This window comes from Bubalus kerabau, chromosome 13 (assembly GCF_029407905.1).
Source record: "Bubalus kerabau isolate K-KA32 ecotype Philippines breed swamp buffalo chromosome 13, PCC_UOA_SB_1v2, whole genome shotgun sequence".
Classification (NCBI taxonomy): Eukaryota; Metazoa; Chordata; class Mammalia; order Artiodactyla; family Bovidae; genus Bubalus; species Bubalus kerabau.
In genome coordinates this window covers 43,866,576-43,889,489 of record NC_073636.1, presented here as the reverse complement: position 1 = coordinate 43,889,489, position 22,914 = coordinate 43,866,576, and the positions used below count along the sequence as shown (strand labels likewise).

The window sequence follows — 22,914 nt, the reverse complement described above, 5'->3', positions numbered from 1 at the left end:
GCCCAGGACTCGGCCAGTTCACTGGGCAGCCCATGCGCCCCCTGGCCCATAAATGCCCCCTTAGCACCAATGGATCCAGTTCACTCCCCCTGGGGCAAAGCCACCCATGCTGGGCAGAGTGGGCAGTGGGGGGTACAGATCCAGCTTAGACCAGCAGGATGTCTGGATAGGGCAGGGTAGCCATCAGAGTGGGGCCTGAGGAGCAGTGTTCTGGAAATATCCTTCTCCATTTCCCTCATAGTAAAGTCCTTTAAAAGCCTATATGACAAGGACCCCCTGCCCCACCAGCTCTCTGACTTGCCTTTAGCTCCTGTCTCCCCACCTCACTAAACTCCACCCACATCAGCAGACTTGTTGGCCCTTAAGTGTTCCATGAAAACTCTTCCTTCCTGGAATAAGCGTTTCCTGTTCCAGAGAAATGCAAGGAGCCACTTTCTTTGTGTTTCAAGGCTGTTTTGTACAAATGAAAAGTTGTGTGTAATGAAGTGTAATTGATATCTCTAACAGAAGTACAGAAATGGGAGAGATTGTGCAGAATTATCTCAATAGACACTTAACCATTTCTAACAGTTAAATTCTCCTGATTTCATTCACAGTCTCATTCTTCACAAGACTAATGACTCAAGACATTTCTCATTTCACTTATTTACATTTGTTGATATGACAATGTCTTTCTAAAGAATGTTCAGTAAAGTTTTGCGGAATGACCACTGAATAAACTCAAAATATGTAAGGATTCATCAAAATGCTGAGTACGGGCAGACAAATAAGAAATTACATAAATGACTAAGATGTGCTACTTGCTATACAGGAAGCAAAATATAATACTGGATTTTTAAAATCATATTTTTAGCTTACCAAGATACTTAGGCTATGTTTCAAAGGAAGTATACAATCTGTAGAATGAAGTTTATTTGTCTTTGTAAATAAACAAATGCACATATGTGCCTAGGAAAATTACAAGGTAAATGCACCAAAGGTAAGTATTATCGAATGGGTAAACATGACTGATCTTTATTTCCTATCCTTTCCCTTTTCTATCTAAATATTCTGTCATATATATGTATTATTTCAATGACAGGAAAGAAAGAGCATTCTTACTTTAAAGTCTATGCTGTTTCATAAACTGTTTATTTTTAAAAAGAAAGGCATGGTTTCAGAAGTTCAGACACTTTATTTAAATTTCTTCATCAAGCATAAAAATATTCACCACCCCAGAAGTAAAGAGTTATCGAAGAACCACAGTGAGTTGATCAATATTCTTCAGAGAATGGATACTCAGGGTGACTGACACCACTGGAAGACAAAGAGATGGACTCATTTATGAAATCTGGCTTCATAATAATATAGTTATTATTAATAATAATAACTGTATTCTTTTTATTCTTATATAATAACTAATTTTTTTTCCTTATGTAAAAAGAATTAACAATTAAACATGTTTACTGGTCGCTGAAAGAATAGTGGGCTGCAGGCTTTGTGCCCTTTGTGTTTCCTGGCTCCCTGGGCTCTGAGAGGAGGTACACCAGGCACAGGGATTAGGGGCACAAAGTAGTGAATTTATTTACCACAATGTCAACTGTGGGAATTTTACTGATGGACTCTCCTGGTCCCCAATCAATTTCTGTTGATCAAGGATGGAGCCCTGGAGGAAACCTCTGGGCTGAGGTCTGCAGGAAGTACCTGGCTCACTCCTACTCTGGAAATAAGGACTGTCTTTCTAAACTTAAGCTTTTAAAAAGCTTAGTTCCCCTGCTCACCTCTCTGCTACAAAAAAATAAAAACAAAAATGACTGTGTTTGTGAAACAGTCACTTACATAAGAAATTCATAATATCTTATATTTCTGTTGAGGCCATCAATTGCTTTCATGTCTTCTGGAGTCAGTTCAAAGTCAAACACCTTGAAGGAAGAAACAATCATGTTCACCTCTCCCTCAGGGAGCCAGCATCCCCTGGGGACTGGAGGACTTTCCAGCTGGCTGGAGACAAGAGGGGACAGGGAAGTCGTGTCTGTCCTTAGCTTCCAGGAGAACAACCTGGGACCCTTGCTGAGTTCTCACCTCTCCTTCCCACACCTTCTCCTACTCTGTCCACCTCACTAACATTACTGTGTATTAATCCCTTATCTTTCTAAGTGAATCACTTTAGACAGGAAACAAACTAAAATCTTCTTTTTCCAAACAAACTGCTGTGGACACTCCTAACTCAATACTTGAACCTGAGCTAACATTAGACTGATTTCGTCTCCCCAACACGCCCAAAGGGTGACAGCATTCAGCTGAAGCAGCGTAGGTGGAGGCTCCCCCTTGAAAGCCTATCAGTAATCTGATTTCAAACTTACTTCTTACCTATGAATAAATCTAACAAAACCTATATGTCAGTGCCTTAGTGGAGAAGATCTCTGTGTTGGGAAAATCCCCTGGAGAAGGAAATGGCAACCAACTTCAGTATTCTTGCCTGGAGCATCGCATGGACAGAGGAGCCTGACAGACTACAGTCCATGCGGTCACAAGGAGTCACACACAACTGAAGCGACTAACACTTTACTGGAGAAAGTTATGAAAAGTGTTTAAAATGTTAAAGAACAGCAAATTATTAAAAATTAACATCACAGTCATGAAAAGAAAAACTCAGTTTTCTAAAGAAATGCATTTCTCCAGAGTGATCTAGTATTTCAGTGCAGCATGATCCAAGGAGTTAAACAAATATTCTTTTGTGCAAATCAGTAAAGTGATACTAAATTTTAAATAAAAGAACAGTCAAGAGCAGTCAAGACATGTTTAAAGATGAATGCACCATTCTGAGAAAGAACACTTATTTTCCATTTTAAGAACACAGTACAAAGGACTGAATAGTTAAATAGAAGAGAAGGGCCGAGGCAGTCCTAAGATGGTGGAGGAATAGGATGGGGAGACCACTTTCTCCCCTACAATCATCAAAAGGAAAGATGGAAGGCAGAGGAAAGGAGGATGACAAAGGATGAGATGGTTGGATGGCATCACCGACTTAATTGACATGAGTTTCAGCAAGCTCCAGGATATGGTAATGGACAGGGAAGCCTGGCATGCTGAAATCCATAGGCCATAAAGGGTCAGACATGACTGGGTGACTTAATTGAACAGAACTGAACCCTCTTCAGGGAGGCCACCTCTCCTGCTGCCACAGCAGGAAAAGAAAACCATCAGGAATACACACTAGGCATTCATGCATAGGGAAGAACAGGTAATGCATCTTGACTCAAGGAAAGTCTTGACAGACAGACAAAGAATGACCCTCATGAAGGATATTCCATAGAAGCCCTCGGCCCAGAGCCCCACTCATCACCTGTATGTTCTCTTTGATCCGCTTCTTGTTGTAACTCTTGGCCAGAACAACAACCCCACGTTGAATCTGGTAACGAAGGACAACCAGAGCTGGGGTTTGCTTGTGCTTTTTGGCAATGGCACAAAGAACTGAGTCCTCCAAGAGAACAGGGAGGTTCAAGTTCACCCTAGAAGAAAATTCAGAAATCCAGAGGAGCTGAGACTAAGTATGCAGTTTGTGAGTAGTTTTCCCAAACAGATTAAGTAGGTCCACTCTATACCAGTGCTTCTCAAAGTGTACCAGCATCATCAGTATCACCTGGGATCTTGTCAGATATAAAAATTCCATGGCTAGCTGAAGACAAACTAAATCAGAATTTCAACTGTGTCACATCCCATTCTGTGTTTACAAAGCTCTGCAGGTTATTTGGATGCATTATTGACCTGAGACCAGGAGTGCTAAAGTCGTGGATTTTTTTTTTTTTTAATTCTCAGAGGTTGTTTTTTTTCTATAATCAAGGGCATGAACAGAGAACAGAAGGAAAAAAACAGGGATTTTTAAAAATTTTCACTTTCCTAAGTGAATAGTCCTAAGTGAAAAATATTGAGTACTCTCAAAATCAGAGAAATCTATTCTGTCACTACTCTTCTTTAGATATATACAAAAATGGTTCAAGTTTAGTTTTTTCTATCATAATAGACCTGAGAATTGCATATTATTATACCAATTTTAGACATAAGGTAAGTGAGGCTTGGAATTTCTATTTTTAGAAATGTTTTATTAGTTAATATCTATATAAATCATGACATAAGCTTGTGTTTCTGGTTTCAACTAGGGGATTATATATAGATTTTAATGCAGATATCTGTTAATGATGAGTCTACAAGCTAATACAATGTAGAAAAATGGCTGGGTGATAGGAAGATAGAAGAAAATATTCCATCTGTCCCCTCACTCCCCTTTGCTTATGAGAGTTATCTGAGTACTGTATTTTAAAATAGCTCATCAAAAATTGAATTTTAAGGAAACTCCCAGTTGTCTTCAGTGGGATTCATATCAATCTTTTACTCGTTGGGATCCCAGAGCACCATAGGCTACAAGAACAATATCATGTGACTTGCAGAAATCCAACAGTTTGCTCTGGTTGAGATAAGGGTGACATTCCACCTGTAGAATGTCAACAGAGAAGAGTGTCAGATTATTTGAAAAGGTAATATTAATATAACAGAGGCAGATTAAAAGTTTTAAGTGCCTAAAGGAAAGGTTGCAACATTAAATGTAAAATGGAAATATCAACATCTAGAGAACAATAGAGAAAAGTGTGTTTATACAGTTAATTTTATGACAGACCATGGATGGGAGAACCAGTCCAAGTTGAGTAATCAAAAGGTGTACTCTATATTTGAGTAGATATTCCTGGGTAAATGTTTTATCTTCTGTTAGCATCACCTTGAACCTTTAACTTCACCCTCTAGCCTGGATGAATTTCATCATCTCCAGCACATTTTTCTGTTCTGTGCTCCCTGTTGAGACTCGTAAATGTTGAGACACCAAGACTAAAGATTCAGTCATCAGAACCCCACACAAACCCTTACCACCCATTTCAGCTGATTGGTTACTTTATTAATTTACTTCCCATTCAATGTTTTCATGGCTTCCTTCGTACACAAAGTTCATTCCAGGGCACTTTCCCGTCCAATCTTGTCATCCTTTAATCTCAGGAAAACACATCCTACCTCTAGTTCTAGGTTTTACCCACAATTTAGCAGGATGCCCTCCCTACCTTTTCCATCCAGACTACATCAGATAGATACATCAAATCTGTCTACATCAGATTTGGGGTTCTATTCACACTATCCAGACAGCAACTCTACTCTCTAGAATCCTCTGTCCAACAAAGGTTGGATGAACAGGAGGGGAGGACAGACAGACATCAGGCTTCAGCGCAAGAAGGAGGTTCTGAAGAGCAGGAGGGAGAGGAGCCGAGCTGCTCACCTGGTTGCAGACGGGCTTGTACTTGAGCCCCGGCTTGTTCAGGATCTTCTCCAGCTGCTTGTGGTTGAAGTTGGATACCCCGATGGACTTGGTCAGCCCTGCGTCCTTACACTTCTCCAGGGCCTGGGAGGGAGAGGTGGTGAACAGTCATTTGAAATGAGTGACAGACCAAGAATAAATGCGGGAAAAAAAATCTGTAAAAAGTGTCTCATGTCAAGAATTTACATTGATTTTAAGAAAGAAAAAAGGAGAAGAAGGTCATGATATAAGAAGAATTACTGGGGGAGGAGCTAAGATGGCACAGAAGTAGGATGGGGAGAACACTTTTTCCACCACGAATTCATCAAAAGAACATTGAAACGCCGAGTAAATTCCACAAAACAACTTCTGAATGCCGGCAGAGGACATCAGGCACCCAGAAAAGCAACCCAAGTCTTCGAAAGGAGGTAGGAAAAAAAATATAAAAGACAAAAAAAGAGACAAAAGAGGGAGGGACAGAGTTCCGTCCTGGGAAGGGAGTCTTAAAAAGAGAGAAGTTTCCAAACACCAGGAAACCTCACTGCCGAATCTGTGCCGAGCCTTGGAAGCACAGAGGGCAACATAACAGGGAGGAAACATAAATAAACAATTAAAACCCACACATTGCGAGCCCTATGGTAACTCACCCAGCGGAGAAGCAGTGCAGACGCCTGCATCCGCCATTAGCAAGTGGGGCCTGGGCAGGGAGGCACGGCGCAGGCTGCATCGCAAGGATCTGGCCTGAATACCCCGAGCGCTATCTGAGCGAAATAATTTGGGCTAGTAAACCAGACTGTGGGATATCTACCATGTGAAAAGCCAGCCCTAACCTAAGACACCACCAGGCCCACGCACGGAACAAAGGACTGAACAGAGATAGCCGGCGGCAGACCATCCCCCTCCGGTGACAGGCAGCCAGAGCCGGAAGGGGACAATCGCAGTCCCAGAGAGATATTACCTATAAAACTGTAAGCAGGCTTCTTTGCTAACTAAAACTTACTGGGGGTCTGGACGGTCAACATCTGCCTGAGAAGGTGCGCCGGTTGCATACCTAGATAACCGAGCAGCGGGGAGGCGATAAGTCGCAGCAATCGCGCGCGCCAAACACCTCATCACCTGAGCTGCTCGGATCTGGGGAGGGCACAAAACGCAGGCCCAACCGAGAGTCTGCGCCTCTGAGGACTACCCGAGTGCCTGAACCTGAGCGGCTTGGACCTGAGAAGTGCAGGCAGCCCAGGGCCGGCCTCGGATGGTTCCCGGTGGAGCAACCTAGAGCCTAAGCAGCGTGGGCAGGGAGGCTACACGCGCCGTGAACGGGGGGCAGACCCAGTGTGGCTGAGGCTCTGCGAGCACACGCCAGTGTTATTTGTTTGCAGCATCCCTCCCTACCTCCCCACAGCGCGACTGAACAAGTGAGCCTAAAAAAAAAAAAAATGTCCTCCATCGTCCCCTTTGTGTCAGGGCGGAAACCAGACACTGAAGAGACCAGCAAACAGAAGAAGCTATAACAGAGGGAACTGCCTTGGAAGCTACAGGCAATAGATTAAAACCCTGTGGTTGCTACCAACTACGTAGGAAGGGGCCTATAGATCTTGAGAAATATAAGTCAGACCAAGGAACTAGCCAAAAATAAACTGAACCCACAATACTCACAACAAAACCGGAGAAAGTCCTAGATATATTTTTACTATTTTTACGATCATTCATTCTTTCTTTTTTTTATTTTTATTTTTTTAACTTAAAAAAAAATTTTAAGTCCTCTATTATTCCTTTAATTTTCACTTTTATAACCGATTACTTTGCAAAAAAAAAAAAAAAAAAGAGAGAGAAGACCCTATTCTTTTTCTTAAAGCAAACTTCATATATATATATATATTTTATAATTTTTTTGACCTTGTTTTTTTTTCTTTTTTTTTTTTCCTTCTTTTCTTTAACATTGTATTTTTGAAATTCCAAACTCTACTCTAGATTTTTAATTTTAGCTTTTTGGTATTTGTTATCAATTTTGTACCTATAGTTTTTTTTATATATAATTTCTGTGACCCTTTTTTAATTTTTCTTTTTCTTTTTCTATGTTTCTTTCTCTTCTTCTTTTAAATAACATTGTATATCTGAAATTCCAAACTCTACTCTAGATTTTTAATTTATGCTTTTTGGTATTTGTTATCAATTTTGTACCTATATTTTCTTTATAATTTATGCGACTTTGTTTGTTCTTGTTTTTTTTTTTTTCTCTCTCTTTCTTTTTCTTCTTCTTTTTTTAACATTGTATTTTTAAAATTCCAGACTCTACTCTAGATTTTTAACTTTTGCTTTTTGGTATTAGTTATCAATTTTGTACCTATATTTTCTTTATAATTTATGTGACTTTGTTCTTGGTTTTTTTTTTTTTTCCCTCTCTCTTTCTTTTTCTTCTTCTTTTTTTAACATTGTATTTTTGAAATTCCAGACTCTACTCTAGATTTTTAACTTTTGCTTTTTGGTATTAGTTATCAATTTTGTGCCTATATTTTCTTTATAATTTTTGCGACCTTGTTGGTTTTTGTTTGTTCGTTTTATCTCTTTCTTTTCCTTCCTCTTTTCTTTAACATCGTATTTTTGAAATTCCAAACTCTACTCTAGATTTTTAATTTTTGCTTTTATGTATTTGTTACCAATTTTGTACCTTTAACAACCCAATCTTCAGTACCCATTTTTCACTAGGGAGTGAGATTACTGGCTTGACTGCTCTCTCTCCCTTTGGACTCTCCTTTTTCTCCACCAGGTCGCCTGTGTCGCCTCCCTAACCCCTCTCTACTCTACCCAACTCTGTGAATTTCTGTGTGTTCCAGATGGTGGAGAACACTTAGGGAACTGATTACTGGCTGGATCTGTCTCCCTCCTTTTCATTCCCCCCTTTTATTCTCCTGGCCACCTCTGTCACCTTCCTCCTTCTTCTCTTCTCTGTATAACTCCGTGAACAGCTCTGAGCGGTCCAGTTGTGGGGTGCACATAAGGAAGAGATTACTGGCTAGCCCACTCTCTCCTCTATTGATCCCACCTCATCTCATTTGGGTCACCTCTAACTCCCTCCTCCCTCTTCCCTTCTCCATGTAACGCTGTGAACCTCTCTGGGTGACCCACATGGTAGAGAAACTTTTCATCTTTAACGTAGATGTTTTATCAATGGTGCTGTATAGAAGGAGAAGCTTTGAAACTACTGTAAAAATAAGGCCGATAACTGGAAGCAGGAGGCTTAAGTCCAAACCCTGACTCCAGGGAGCTCCTGACTCCAAGGAACATTAATTGACAGGAGCTCATCAAATGCCTCCATACCTACACTGAAACCAAGCACCACACAAGGGCCAACAAGTTTCAGGGCAAGACATACCAAGCAAATTCTCCTGCAACAAGGAACACAGCCCTGAGCTCCAAGAAACAGGCAGCCCAGAGTCACCTCAAAACTAAACACATCCCATAACTCATTACTGGACATTTCATTGCACTCCAGAGAGAAGAAATACAGCTCCACCCACCAGAACACCAACACAAGCTTCCCTAACCAAGAAACCTTGACAAGCCACCTGTACAAACCCACACAGAGCGAGGAAACGCCACAATAAAGAGAACTCCACAAACTGCCAGAATACAGAAAGGACACCCCAAACTCAGCAATTTAAATAAGATGAAGAGACAGAGGAATACCCAGGAGATAAAGGAACAGGATAAAAGCCCACCAAACCAAACAAAAGAGGAAGAGATAGGGAATCTACCTGATAAAGAATTCCGAATAATGATAGTGAAATTGATCCAAAATCTTGAAATCAAAATGGAATCACAGATAAATAGCCTGGAGACAAAGATTGAGAAGATGCAAGAAAGGTTTAACAAGGACCTAGAAGAAATAAAAGAGAGTCAATATATAATGAATAATGCAATAAATGAAATTAAAAATACTCTGGAGGCAACAAATAATAGAATAACAGAGGCAGAAGATAGGATTAGCGAATTAGAAGATAGAATGGAAGAAATAAATGAATCAGAGAGGATAAAAGAAAAATGAATTAAAAGAAATGAGGACAATCTCAGAGACCTCCAGGACAATATTAAATGCTACAACATTCGAATCATAGGGGTCCCAGAAGAAGAAGACAAAAAGAAAGACCATGAGAAAATACTTGAACTGGTAATAGTTGAAAACTTCCCTAAAATGGGGAAGAAAATAATCACCCAAGTCCAAGAAACCCAGAGAGTCCCAAACAGGATAAACCCAAGGTGAAACACCCCAAGACACATATTAATCAAATTAACAAAGATCAAACACAAAGAACAAATATTAAAAGCAGCAAGGGAAAAACAACAAATAACACACAAGGGGATTCCCATAAGGATAACAGCTGCTCTTTCAATAGAAACTCTTCAAGCCAGGAGGGAATGGCAAGACATACTTAAAGTGATGAAAGAAAATAACCTACAGCCCAGATTATTGTACCCAGCAGGGATCTCATTCAAATATGAAGGAGAAATCAAAAGCTTTTCAGACAAGCAAAAGCTGAGAGAATTCAGCACCACCAAACCAGCTCTCCAACAAATACTAAAGGATATTCTCTAGACAGGAAACACAAAATCGGTGTATAAAATCGAACCCAAAACAAAAAAGTAAATGGCAAAGGGATCACACTTATCAGTAATTACCTTAAACGTAAATGGGTTGAATGCCCCAACCAAAAGACAAAGACTGGCTGAATGGATACAAAAACAAGACCCCTACATATGTTGTCTACAAGAGACCCACCTCAAAACAGGGAACACATACAGACTGAAAGTGAAGGGCTGGAAAAAGATTTTCCATGCAAATAGGGACCAAAAGAAAGCAGGAGTAGCAATACTTATATCAGATAAAATAGACTTTAAAACAAAGGCTGTGAAAAGAGACAAAGATGGTCACTACATAATGATTAAAGGATCAATCCAAAAAGAAGATATAACAGTTATAAATATATATGAACCCAACACGGGAGCGCCGCAATATGTAAGACAAACGCTAACAAGTATGAAAGGAGAAATTAACAATAACACAATAATAGTGGGAGACTTTAATACCCCACTCACACCTATGGATAGATCAACTAAACAGAAAATTAACAAGGAAACACAAACTTTAAATGATATAATAGACCAGTTAGACTTAATTGATATCTATAGGACATTTCATCCCAAAACAATGAATTTCACCTTTTTCTCAAGTGCACATGGAACCTTCTCCAGGATAGATCACATCCTGGGCCATAAATCTAGCCTTGGTAAATTCAAAAAAATAGAAATCATTCCAAGCATCTTTTCTGACCACAATGCAGTAAGATTAGATCTCAATTACAGGAGAAAAACTATTAAAAATTCCAACATATGGAGGCTGAACAACACGCTGCTGAATGACCAACAAATCACAGAAGAAATCAAAAAAGAAATCAAAATTTGTATAGAAACTAATGAAAATGAAAACACAACAACCCAAAACCTATGGGACACTTTAAAAGCAGTCCTAAGGGGAAAGTTCATAGCAATACAGGCATACCTCAAGAAACAAGAAAAAAGTCAAATAAATAACCTAACCCTACACCTAAAGCAACTAGAAAAGTAAGAAATGAAGAACCCCAGGGTTAGTAGAAGGAAAGAAATCTTAAAAATTAGAGCAGAAATAAATGCAAAAGAAACAAAAGAGACCACAGCAAAAATCAACAAAGCCAAAAGCTGGTTCTTTGAAAGGATAAATAAAATTGACAAACCATTAGCCAGACTCATCAAGAAACAAAGGGAGAAAAATCAAATCAATAAAATTAGAAATGAAAATGGAGAGATCACAACAGACAACACAGAAATACAAAGGATCATAAGAGACTACTATCAACAATTATATGCCAATAAAATGGGCAAAGTGGAAGAAATGGACAAATTCTTAGAAAAGTACAACTTTCCAAAACTCGACCAGGAAGAAATAGAAAATCTTAACAGATCCATCACAAGCACGGAAATTGAAACTGTAATCAAAAATCTTCCAGCAAACAAAAGCCCAGGTCCAGACGGCTTCACAGCTGAATTCTACCAAAAATTTAGAGAATAGCTAGCACCTATCCTGCTCAAACTCTTCCAGAAAATTGCAGAGGATGGTAAACTTCCAAACTCATTCTATGAGGCCACCATCACCCTCATACCAAAACCTGACAAAGATGCCACAAAAAAAGAAAACTACAGGCCAATATCACTGATGAACATAGATGCAAAAATCCTTAACAAAACTCTAGCAATCAGAATCCAACAACACATTAAAAAGATCATACATCACGACCAAGTGGGCTTTATCCCAGGGATGCAAGGATTCTTCAATATCTGCAAATCAATCAATGTAATACACTACATTAACAAATTGAAAAATAAAAGCCATATGATTATCTCAATAGATGCAGAGAAAGCCTTTGACAAAATTCAACATCCATTTATGATAAAAACTCTCCAGAAAGCAGGAATAGAAGGAACATACCTCAACATAATAAAAGCTATATATGACAAACCCACAGCAAACATTATCCTCAATGTGAAAAATTGAAAGCATTTCCCCTAAAGTCAGGAACAAGACAAGGGTGCCCACTCTCACCACTACTAATCAACATAGCTTTGGAAGTTTTGGCCACAGCAATCAGAGCAGAAAAAGAAATAAAAGGAATCCAAACTGGAAAAGAATAAGTAAAGCTCTCACTATTTGCAGATGACATGATCCTCTACATAGAAAACCCTAAAGACTCCACTAGAAAATTACTAGAACTAATCAATGAATATAGTAAAGTTGCAGGATATAAAATCAGCACACAGAAATCTCTTGCATTCCTATACACTAATAATGAGAAAACAGAAAGAGAAATTAAGGAAACAATTCCATTCACCATTGCAATGGAAAGAATAAAATACTTAGGAATATATCTACCTAAAGAAACTAAAGGCCTATATATAGAAAACTATAAAACACTGGTGAAAGAAATCAAAGAGGATACTAATAGATGGAGAAATATACCATGTTCATGGATTGGAAGAATCAATATAGTGAAAATGAGTATATTACCCAAAGCAATTTATAGATTCAATGCAATCCCTATCAAGCTACCAACGGTATTCTTCACAGACCTAGAACAAATAATTTCACAATTTGTATGGAAATACAAAAAACCTCGAATAGCCAAAGCTATCTTGAGAAAGAAGAATGGAACTGGAGGAATCAACCTACCTGACTTCAGGCTCTATTACAAAGCCACAGTTATCAAGACAGTATGGTACTGGCACAAAGACAGAAATATTGATCAATGGGACAAACTAGAAAGCCCAGAGATAAATCCACACACATATGGACACCTTATCTTTGACAAAGGAGGTAAGAATATACAATGGATTAAAGACAATGTCTTTAACAAGTGGTGCTGGGAAAACTGGTCAACCACTTGTAAAAGAATGAAACTAGAACACTTTCTAACACCATACACAAAAATAAACTCAAAATGGATTAAAGATCTAAATGGAAGACCAGAAACTGTAAAACTCCTAGAGGAGAACATAGGCAAAACACTCTCCGACATACATCATAGCAGGATCCTCTATGACCCACCTCCCAGAATATTGGAAATAAGAGCAAAAATAAACAAATGGAACCTAATTAAACTTAAAAGCTTCTGCACATCAAAGGAAACTATTAGCAAGGTGAAAAGGCAGCCTTCAGAATGGGAGAAAATAATAGCAAATGAAGCAACTGACAAACAACTAATCTTGAGAATATACAAGCAACTCCTACAGCTCAACTCCAGAAAAATAAATGACCCAATCAAAAAATGGGCCAAAGAACTAAATAGACATTTCTCCAAAGAAGACATACAGATGGCTAACAAATACATGAAAAGATGCTCAACATCACTCATTATCAGAGAAATGCAAATCAAAACCACTATGAGGTACCATTTCACGCCAGTCAGAATGGCTGCGATCCAAAAGTCTACAAGCAATAAATGCTGGAGAGGGTGTGGAGAAAAGGGAACCCTCTTACACTGCTGGTGGGAATGCAAACTAGTACAGCCACTATGGACAACAGTGTGGAGATTCCTTAAAAAACTGGAAACAGAACTGCCTTATGATCCAGCAATCCCACTGCTGGGCATACACACTGAGGAAACCAGAAGGGAAAGAGACACGTGTACCCCAATGTTCATCTCAGCACTGTTTGTGATAGCCAGGACATGGAAGCAACCTAGATGCCCATCAGCAGATGAATGGATAAGAAAGCTGTGGTACATATACACAATGAAGTATTACTCAGCCATTAAAAAGAATACATTTGAATCAGTTCTAATGAGGTGGATGAAACTGGAGCCGATTATACAGTGAAGTAAGCCAGAAAGAAAAACACCAATACAGTATACTAACGCATATATATGGAATTTAGAAAGATGGTAACAATAACCCTGTGTACGAGACAGCAAAAGAGACACTGATGTATAGATCAGTCTTATGGACTCAGTGGGAGAGGGAGAGGGTGGGGAGATTTGGGAGAATGGCATTGAAACATGTAAAATATCATGTATGAAACGAGTCGCCAGTCCAGGTTCGATGCACGATACTGGATGCTTGGGGCTGGTGCACTGGGACGACCCAGAGGGAGGGTATGGGGAGGGAGGAGGGAAGAGGGTTCAGGATGAGAAACACAGGTATACCTGTGGCGGATTCATTTCGTTATTTGGCAAAACTGATACAATATTGTAAAGTTTAAAAATAAAATAAAATTTAAAAAATAAAAAAAAAAAGAAGAAGAATTACCAACTTCTCCTTAGAAAACCCTGGAGAAGACATATCACAAGAAAGGAAAGAGATGCCTGTCTACACTGTCCCATATTCTCCTTCTCCGTTCTTTTCTATGAACATTTCAGCAATGGTTTCCTCCCCACAAACCCAGCATCCCAGCCCTTAGATTCATGAACTGCCAAGTCTGATGGTCCACAGCCCATTCTCACAGGTAGCAGAAATAAAGGAGTTTCCCCCTCTCCTGGATCCTCCTCTGGTTCTCTCCTCCCTGGACTCACCTCCTACATGCGGCAGAGATCCACCGAATCACCTATCAGTTTTCCATTTTCATCTTTTGGAAGTAATTCCTCCCCTGGCTGGAACAGAGGCAGATATATTAGAGATGTGACAAAATAATTTCTCCACATTTAGCCAGGCTGCCAGGCACTAGGAATTAAACCTCCATGAGGTAGGTTTATAACTTTCTACATACTAATATTTGCAAAGTGATTTGTGTATGGAGTTGTAAGCAATGTCTTTTGAGGGAGGCTTATTCTAATCTCTTACACTTATTATATGTTGCAATAATTTTTCTATGTCCTAAAAGGGACTTCCAGTAACTTCTGTTAATTTATTCTGTTCCCTGTACTTGGTTCTTTTGAAATATCTCTGATCTGAGAATGGCAGTAACTTACATGCCATAGTTTCCAAAATAAAACTTGTAAACTAGACCTGGGCTAGATAATCAAATTTCCTTTACCCTTCTAGCATTAGATGCTCTAGGACAGGCACGTGAACCAGCAAGGCTCTCATTAGGTTGATATGGAATGTGAAAGATCCAGACATGCTCTCAAATGCTTATGACCCTGAGCTTTGAAATGCCCCTCAGGTCATATTTGCCACCAATGGAAAATGTTCAGTAAAAATAAAGTAATCCCCTTATAAGGGATAGAAAAAAGAGACATTTCTGAGGAGTCCTGAAAATCCTCAAAACTCTCTGTGTCTGGGACTTGCCACCTACATACTACACTAAGTTATTTTGCATTAGATGGCTTGAGTTGATTTCTATAACTAGAAATCAAGATTTCTAAGTAAACCATTCTTAATGACTAAGTGCAGTCTACAAAGCTCATCATAAAGTCGAGCAAGACTGTAGACAATATCTCCCAACTCCTTATAAAGGTACAAAGTTTAGATGTACCCAGAGGGAACAGCACCAAATCTGCTAACCTTGAAAGGGTGAAAGACAAGATAAACTAATAATGTTCAATATAAGGCAGTCCCATGTTCACCACAGCTGCACCAAACTCTTGGTTCATGAAATCCCCAGACACTCAGGAGTCATAATCAAGACTGTGTGCAGAACTTGCCTGTTTCTACTGCCTCAAGTTTTTCTGGCAGAGAGTCTTGGATTATTAACTCCTTTGTCTGGGGGGCATGTAACAGATTCAAAGAAGCTCAGTAAAAAGATGATCACAAATGATTATTTGGGGGATTCTACTCTGGTGTAATCATCCCTTCAATCTACTAAGAAAAATCTTAATTCAACCATCCATGCAAGTTGACGCACTTTCTAACACAAGATTTAAAATTGATGTGATCACACATATATCCAACCTTCATAGCCACTGGAAAATGAATAATATAGAGATCAACATAGTCCAGTTGAAGATTTTTCAGTGACTTTTCCAAGGTTGGTCTGACCAACTCTGGTCGAAGGAAAGTGCACCAAAGCTGAAAATATTAAAGAATAGAAATTTTATTTATAAAAATTTAGGAAATTTTCTTTTGGTCTTACTGCATGGCTTGTGGGATATTACTTCCCTGACACATGATGGAATGGGGGCCCATAATAGTAATGTGCCAAGTCTTAAACACTGAGCACCAGGGATTTCTAATACCTTAAGAATATACCAAGAAGCATAGTTCACCAATCAATTCTTCACCAAACATGATCCTATTATATAATAGTGACCTGGGCACACTCACTAGTACACATATTCAACACACAACATGCAGCACCTTTGAAGTGTAGAATATGTCTTCTCTCTTCACAGTGCCATCTGCAATCTTGCTTTGAATGGCCTGGCCAACATGTCTTCATTTTGGTACAGATAAGCACAGTCAATATGGCGGAACCCAACCTCTATAGCAAATTTGGTGACTTCCAGAGCTTCACTCTTAGGAACCTACATAAGCAACAAAGGTAGAAGTTGAATACCCACATGATTAAGAGATCGCTAGCGCAAGCTTTGATCTTCCAAAGAATCAACTTTTCTTCATATCTTAGATTAGTTCTGGTCTGGTGCTGAACCCATGACAGTTTCCCTGAACATTCCTGGTCAGATTTTAAATACCCACCCAGTAACCTTTACATCCCAAATGATCCATGGTCGATCACAGGCATCAGAGGACCCGAAGACCACCTCCAGGTTCAGTGGACCCAAAGGACTCAGCATTAAGTTGTAGTAATGAATATGATTTATACTATAAGATTCTTGAAGCAAAATAAAAAAGGTATAAGGTACATGGTAAAGACATTAACTACAGGAGATAGTGAGAGACAGGGAGCCTGGACTGTTGTAATCCATAGGATCACAAAGAGTCAGACATGACTTAGTAACTGAAAAACAAAATAACAAAAAGCATCAAGAAGCAAGGTGAAAGCTTCTAAGACCACTGTCTACCAGTGAAGCTGCATGGAATACACCAAATATAAACTGTATCTATTCAAGGTGTAAAAAGTGATGTTCTCATATAAGCATCCATTGTTGATGATCACTAAAATCAAACTATTTAGCAGATCACTCATTTCATTTACCTTACTTTAGGGGGTTTCTAAGAAAACTTCAGATCTAATCTCTACAAAATCTCAGGGTATCACCCATTATTTATAACTATAGTCATAGTGCTGTGCATCAGGTCACCAACTTATTCATTGTATCACTGAAAGTCTAGACTGTTGACAAACATCTTTCCATTTTTCACAGATTTATCTCCAGCTTTTGGTCATTTCTCTACTCTCTGTTTCTATAAGTTCCACTATTTTAGATTCCACCTACAAAGAGACTTCCTTGGTGGCTCAGACAGTAAAGTGTCTGCCTAAAATGAGGGAGACCCAGGTTTGATCCCTGGGTCAAGAAGATCTCCTGGAGAAGGAAATGGCAACCCACTCCAGTGTTCTTGCCTGGAAAATCCCATGGATAGAGGAGCCTGGTAGGCTACAGTCCATTGGGTCGCAAAGAGTCGGACACGACTGAGCAACTTCACTTTCACTTTTCACAAAGAGATCATGTAGTATTTGTCTTTTTATTTCTGGCTTACTTCACCTAGCTAAACTTCTCCCAGTTCACCTGTGTAATTTCAAATGGCAGTATTAACTTTGTTTAAAATGCTGAATAATATTCTATTTCTTTTTCGTGTGTCAGAATCTTTTCTATTTCAAGGAGGTAGATAATTGGTGCAACTGCTCTCTGTTGGGTTCAGTCCTGGTCTTTCTTAAACACTTGGGTATTCAGGGATGTACTAGGAATGGACCAGTGAACTTTAGTACTAGCCTGGACACTTTACTCCCTGCACCCTACTTGACACTAAAATGTCCTGTCTTCTCTTTCCAAAATGTCTCTGAATATTTCCTTCTAATTTCCAAATGATAAAAGTGAGACCCAAAGTTTCAGGATCAGACCTTGTCACAACTACATTCTCTAAAGACAAGATGGACAGCAAACTTTCTGGCTTCAGGTCTAGAGACTTGTCCGCTACTCCCTTTTTTGTCCAAGCACTGAAAACTACACTTTAATAAAAAGACATTACAACACCCAAGGGATACATTACACAACATGGCCTGTAAGATGGTAGCTTATCCCCTCAAGTGACACCATATTTTCCATTAGAAGAAGTTTCCAAGGAGCAACTGAAGTACAAGGCAAAACACAACTGGAGTGTCTTGTCTGGCACCTACGAGGCACCCCATGGTAGAGAAGCAGTTCTCTCTCATTAGTTCCTATTCACCTCATCCTTAGGAACTTCCACCTCAAATACTTCTCTGGGTCACATCATTTTTGAAGGAGGTAAGAGTTCTGGAACTAATGAAATACACAGAGAGACCAGCCATTGCAATCGCCCTCAAAGCAAAGCAGTTGACAGTCAGTGATCTTGACAGCCGAGTCTCACCTCTTGTGCCAAGCTGGGAAAGAGACAGAAACTGGAGGGAAACCCAGAGTAATCTGCAGGTGAGCACAGCCTCAGACCCTGATGCATAGTGAAGACTGGATGCTCTCTCTCTTTTCACAGGACATGGTTCTAGCCAGGTTAGTGGCTAGAGGAGCTAGCCAGGTGCTCAGTGCTTGACAACCCAAGTCCCTTCCATTCATGTTACATCCACTACTATTTATATCTCAACCCCAAACCACCTCTGTTACCTCTTTAGCTTCAGCGGTGCCAAATCCCAGGACAGGAATGAAGTGGCCATCATTAAGCTTCACTCTCTGGCCTTTGGGATCCATTGTCTGTTTTACCTCTGAATAAGTAGACTGATCTTTTCTTCTGCCTTCACAGGCTATAAATAACAGGAAGTTAACATCCCAGCTGACTGTCTAATGTTAGCAGATACATTGGAGGAGGAGAGGATTAAACCAGTGCCCATAGAGTAAGAGAAATGAAACCAATTACTTTGGTAGTTTATTTTTTAATCAGCATAACTTCAGTTATATAATCATGAAATATGCCAAACAATTATTGACCAAATGTTACACAGAAACCTCCGCATACCAGTCATTTCACTTTTCTAATTATGGAGCCCACTTTTGATGAAACATCAATTGAAACAAGTATTTCACAGTATAGGAAGGCACACTAATCACACAATTAAGAAGTGTGCATTATTAAGCATTTTCCAAAATGTAATCTCTTAATAGAGAATCAAAATGTGAAACAAACCAAATTTGCCTTTTAAATTTTCCAGCAGCAAAATTATTTTGCTTTATACACCTATGGTGGTTGAGGTATAGTCAGTAAGTCATGTCCCACTCTTTTACAACCCCATGGCCTGTACCCTGCCAGGCTCCAGAGTTCATGGAATTTCCCGGCTAGAATACTAGAGTGGGTTGCCATTCCCTACACTACAGTATCTTTCTGATCCAAGGATCAAAGCCAAGTTTCTTGCGTCACTTACATTGGCAGGCGAATTCTTACCACTGGGTCACCTGAGAAGCCCTTACAGACCTGACTAGGGTGAAATTCTGAAAAGGATACCAAAACCAGGCATTTTGGCAAAGTGTTTATTGATGTCAATTATTAACAGTTTTTGGATACCATGTGCAAGTTCAAACAGACTCTTGAGTGTTTATACCTTGAACTAAGTTACATAACTTTTTAGAGTACTCTTATAATGTAACCAATACATATTTTACACAGTTTGTTATCATGCTAAACATTATTCATAAAAGAAAAGCCGATAAACAACTGAAATTGCAACAAATTTAGGAAGAGTAAGGGAAACCATGATGCACTGGTACAAGCAGATGTTGTGAAGGAAAATTCATTTTAACACATAGAGTGATGTCAGCAAAATAGTGAGCTAGGAGGAGTGAAGCCTCCCTTGAAAAGGGAAGTATGGAAAAAGAAAGCAGCTGAAAAATGTCGTAGGAGTTCTGGGAACCAGTCAAAAAAACATCTACAGCAACAAAGTGAACGTATGACTAGGGAAGATCCAAAAGACTGGAAGGACATTTCTGTATGTTTTTATTCACACTCACCTCTCCCCTGACTTGAGCAGAGCCATCTTGATCTGTAAAGGGCGGCAGTGCAGCACCCCGCTGCCTCCCTCAAAGCAGACTCATCACAGAAATCCTTATGTGCGATATTCTCCACTACTTGGAGTTTGTCAGGAAAATGGTGTCCATTTCACTTAACTCTGAGCTTGAACTGAAGAGCAGCTGGAGTGGCTCATTACACCTGCAGGGGGAATAGATATGTATGGTGCCGGGAGCCCGCGAGAGACATTCCACTCGTGACAAAGGTCATGAGGAAGGAGGCTCGGCATACGCAAAGGCGGGATCGAGCCTCAGGAGTCCCCCTGGATATTCTCGAGCATCTACCCCCCAAAAAACCAGAGTCTGCCTACTTTATTGCTTTGTGCGCTCACCTCTGACTTTACTGGGGGCTGTCCCCCACCACCATCTCGCTCTCTCTGTCAAAGAGTTAACTTACAGCTCCAATTAATAAAGTTCCTGGGCAACTAGGAGTGTTTAAATCCAAACCCCTCAGATGGCTCTCTAACTCTCCTGACAAGTTTACCCAGACTCCTACAGCTATGCATACGATTGTTTACAGTCTCCCAGCCTTGAGAGGCACGGGAAGCTTAAGATATTCAAATAGCTTAGAGCCTCTCAGAGAGTTAGAAACTGTCAGAATAAAACTAGTAAAAGGTTTCATTGATGAACCAATGCTTGTTGCCAAGTTTTCACATTCCCTGAATTGTATCCTTGAATGTGTATTAATTAATATAGTTGGTATGTAGAAAAAATAAGTAGTGGCCTTGGTGTTAGTAACTTTAGACCCTTAAGGTAATAAATTCTTTCCTTTGTTGTAAACCCATTACACATCCGCCCTATAGGAATGCAATTTTATCTTCGGAAGATGGTGCCAAACCTTAAAATAATTACTCTTAGAGAAAATAAGTCTTAACGGTTGATAAGTCTTTGTCAAGAGTCATAAAATGTTAATAGGCCTTCTGGCCAGAAGATGATGTAAATCACCTAAACCATTTGTATACGATAACTTAGCAGGAAAGAAACCCTGGTTTTTGATAAGGATCAAAGACTGCTGACTTTGCATCCCCTATTATCCTCTATGTGTAACTTAGGGTATATAAGCCCCTGTTGAAAATAAAGCTATGGGCCTTGCTCACCAAAGCTTGGTCTCCCCATGTCATTCTTCCCCTTAACTTCCAGCTGAGTCTCCATCTGGAGCGTGGATATCCTCTGCGACCATTTATTTGCCTGGGCTTCTAAAACCCACTTGAGAAGGTGTCTAAGGTGGGGCACCTTCCGCTATTTGAGAGGGCGCCTGCGGTGTCCGTGGTCAGAGCTAACCTGGTGTCACAGGTTATATTGATTTTCCGCGTAAACCAAGCTACTCAGCTTCTTTTCTCCACTGAATTTTCCTACTGAGCTATCCTCATTCTATTACTCTTTATATCTTTGATAAATAAATAAATAAATAGGTCGCCGAAGCCATCTCTCCTTTGAATACCCTGGATCAGCCAGGGCTGGACCCTGACCAGGTGGCACCTGAGACAGGTGTTTTGAAGGTAAGCTCCCTAAAGCAATTAGGGTCATCAGCCCTATTGCTCCCCCTTCTTGGAACAACTGGGTCATCAGCCCTCTTGTTCCCCCACGGAACAGTTTGGGTCATCAGCCCTACTGCTCCTCCCTTGGAACAGTTTGGGTCATCAGCCTACTGTTCCTCCCTCGGAACAATCTGGGTCATCAGCCCTATTGTTCTTCCAGTGTTCGGGATGGCTAGGACCCCACTCAGGGTGCCGTGGACCCCCCTGTAGAGTAGACAGTGCGAGAGGAGTGGGAAGTGTTGAAAGTGTTAAAGAGTTAAACTTAGAGAGAGAAAACAGTTTCTGAAGTTAAAAGGCCAAAGAAAAGCCTGATCTTTTGATAGCTAAAAGCAAAACCTTTTACTATACTTAATTTTCTGACATGGGTAACACTGAATCAAATGAAAGACAGCTCTTTATAGGAGTAATCTTACAGTTATTAAATAAAAGAGGAATCAAAGTTAAAAAAATCTGCCATTCAATCATTTTTTTCATTTGTACAAGAGCACTGTCCCTGGTTTCCAGACAAAGGCTCTGTTAACATAGATATCTGGGGGAAAGTAGGGAAACAGCTAAGAGCTTATTGTGCTCATCATGGCTTGGAGAAAATCCTTACTTACACCTTTCCTCTATGGAACATGACTAGAAATGCTTTAGATCCAGCTCATGAATTTGAAAAGGTACCTGTTAAAGAGGAAAGTGAAGTTGCAAAAACACCTGTTAAACAGAAAAGCGAATCTGAAAAGGTACCTGTTATAAAAGAAAGTAAAATGAAGAAGTTATACCTACCTATCGGCAGCTAAACGAATGGCTAACCGCTATGACTGCCAATGAGCATGTAGAAGATAGGGATGAGAAGAAAGATCAGCTCTCCCCTCAAGATGAGAAAGATTTAGAGGAAACAGCAGCTCGATGCCATTCTGATGAGGATTGGTCTTTTTTAGCTAAAGATGCTCCTAAAAGTTTAAGAAAAACATCCCTAATCAGACCATCCGCTCCTAGGAGCTTGAGGGAAACATCCCCGATCAGACCGTCCGTAAGATTTAGTCACCAAACAGTTAAAGGATCTCCGGAACAGGAGAGGAGAAATACGGGACACTTCCATCCCCTCATGCCTCCTCCTCCATGTGGGGGTAAAGGGCCTCTGCTAGGAGTTTCCCGGAGAAGGGTTTTCTCTAGTCCAGAGGATAAATTTGATCCTCACCTTGAGGCTTCTTTTCTAGTCCCCTCTGCAGTTTAGATAGGGTAAAGAGGGTACAAAATAAATAAAAATATTCTCTAAAATTAAGAAAAAGGGGGTTTCTCTGCATCTAAGAATAGACAAATGTTTACTGACTGTGGAATATGATTAGAAATGTCCTAGATCTCCATCATGAGGCTGTTAGATAGCCTATGGGGGAGGCTATAGCGGTGGATGGTGGTGAGTCTCCACTTTCTGCACAGATCATAATTTCTGCTATTAAAAAAAAAAAAA

At 39.8% G+C, this 22,914-nt stretch overlaps 1 pseudogene; it reads right to left on the bottom strand.

Annotated features, from left to right (window-relative positions):
• Positions 1-1,253: 1,253 nt before the first annotated feature.
• Positions 1,254-18,615, bottom strand: LOC129624956 (dihydrodiol dehydrogenase 3-like; annotated as a pseudogene).
• Positions 18,616-22,914: the final 4,299 nt, after the last annotated feature.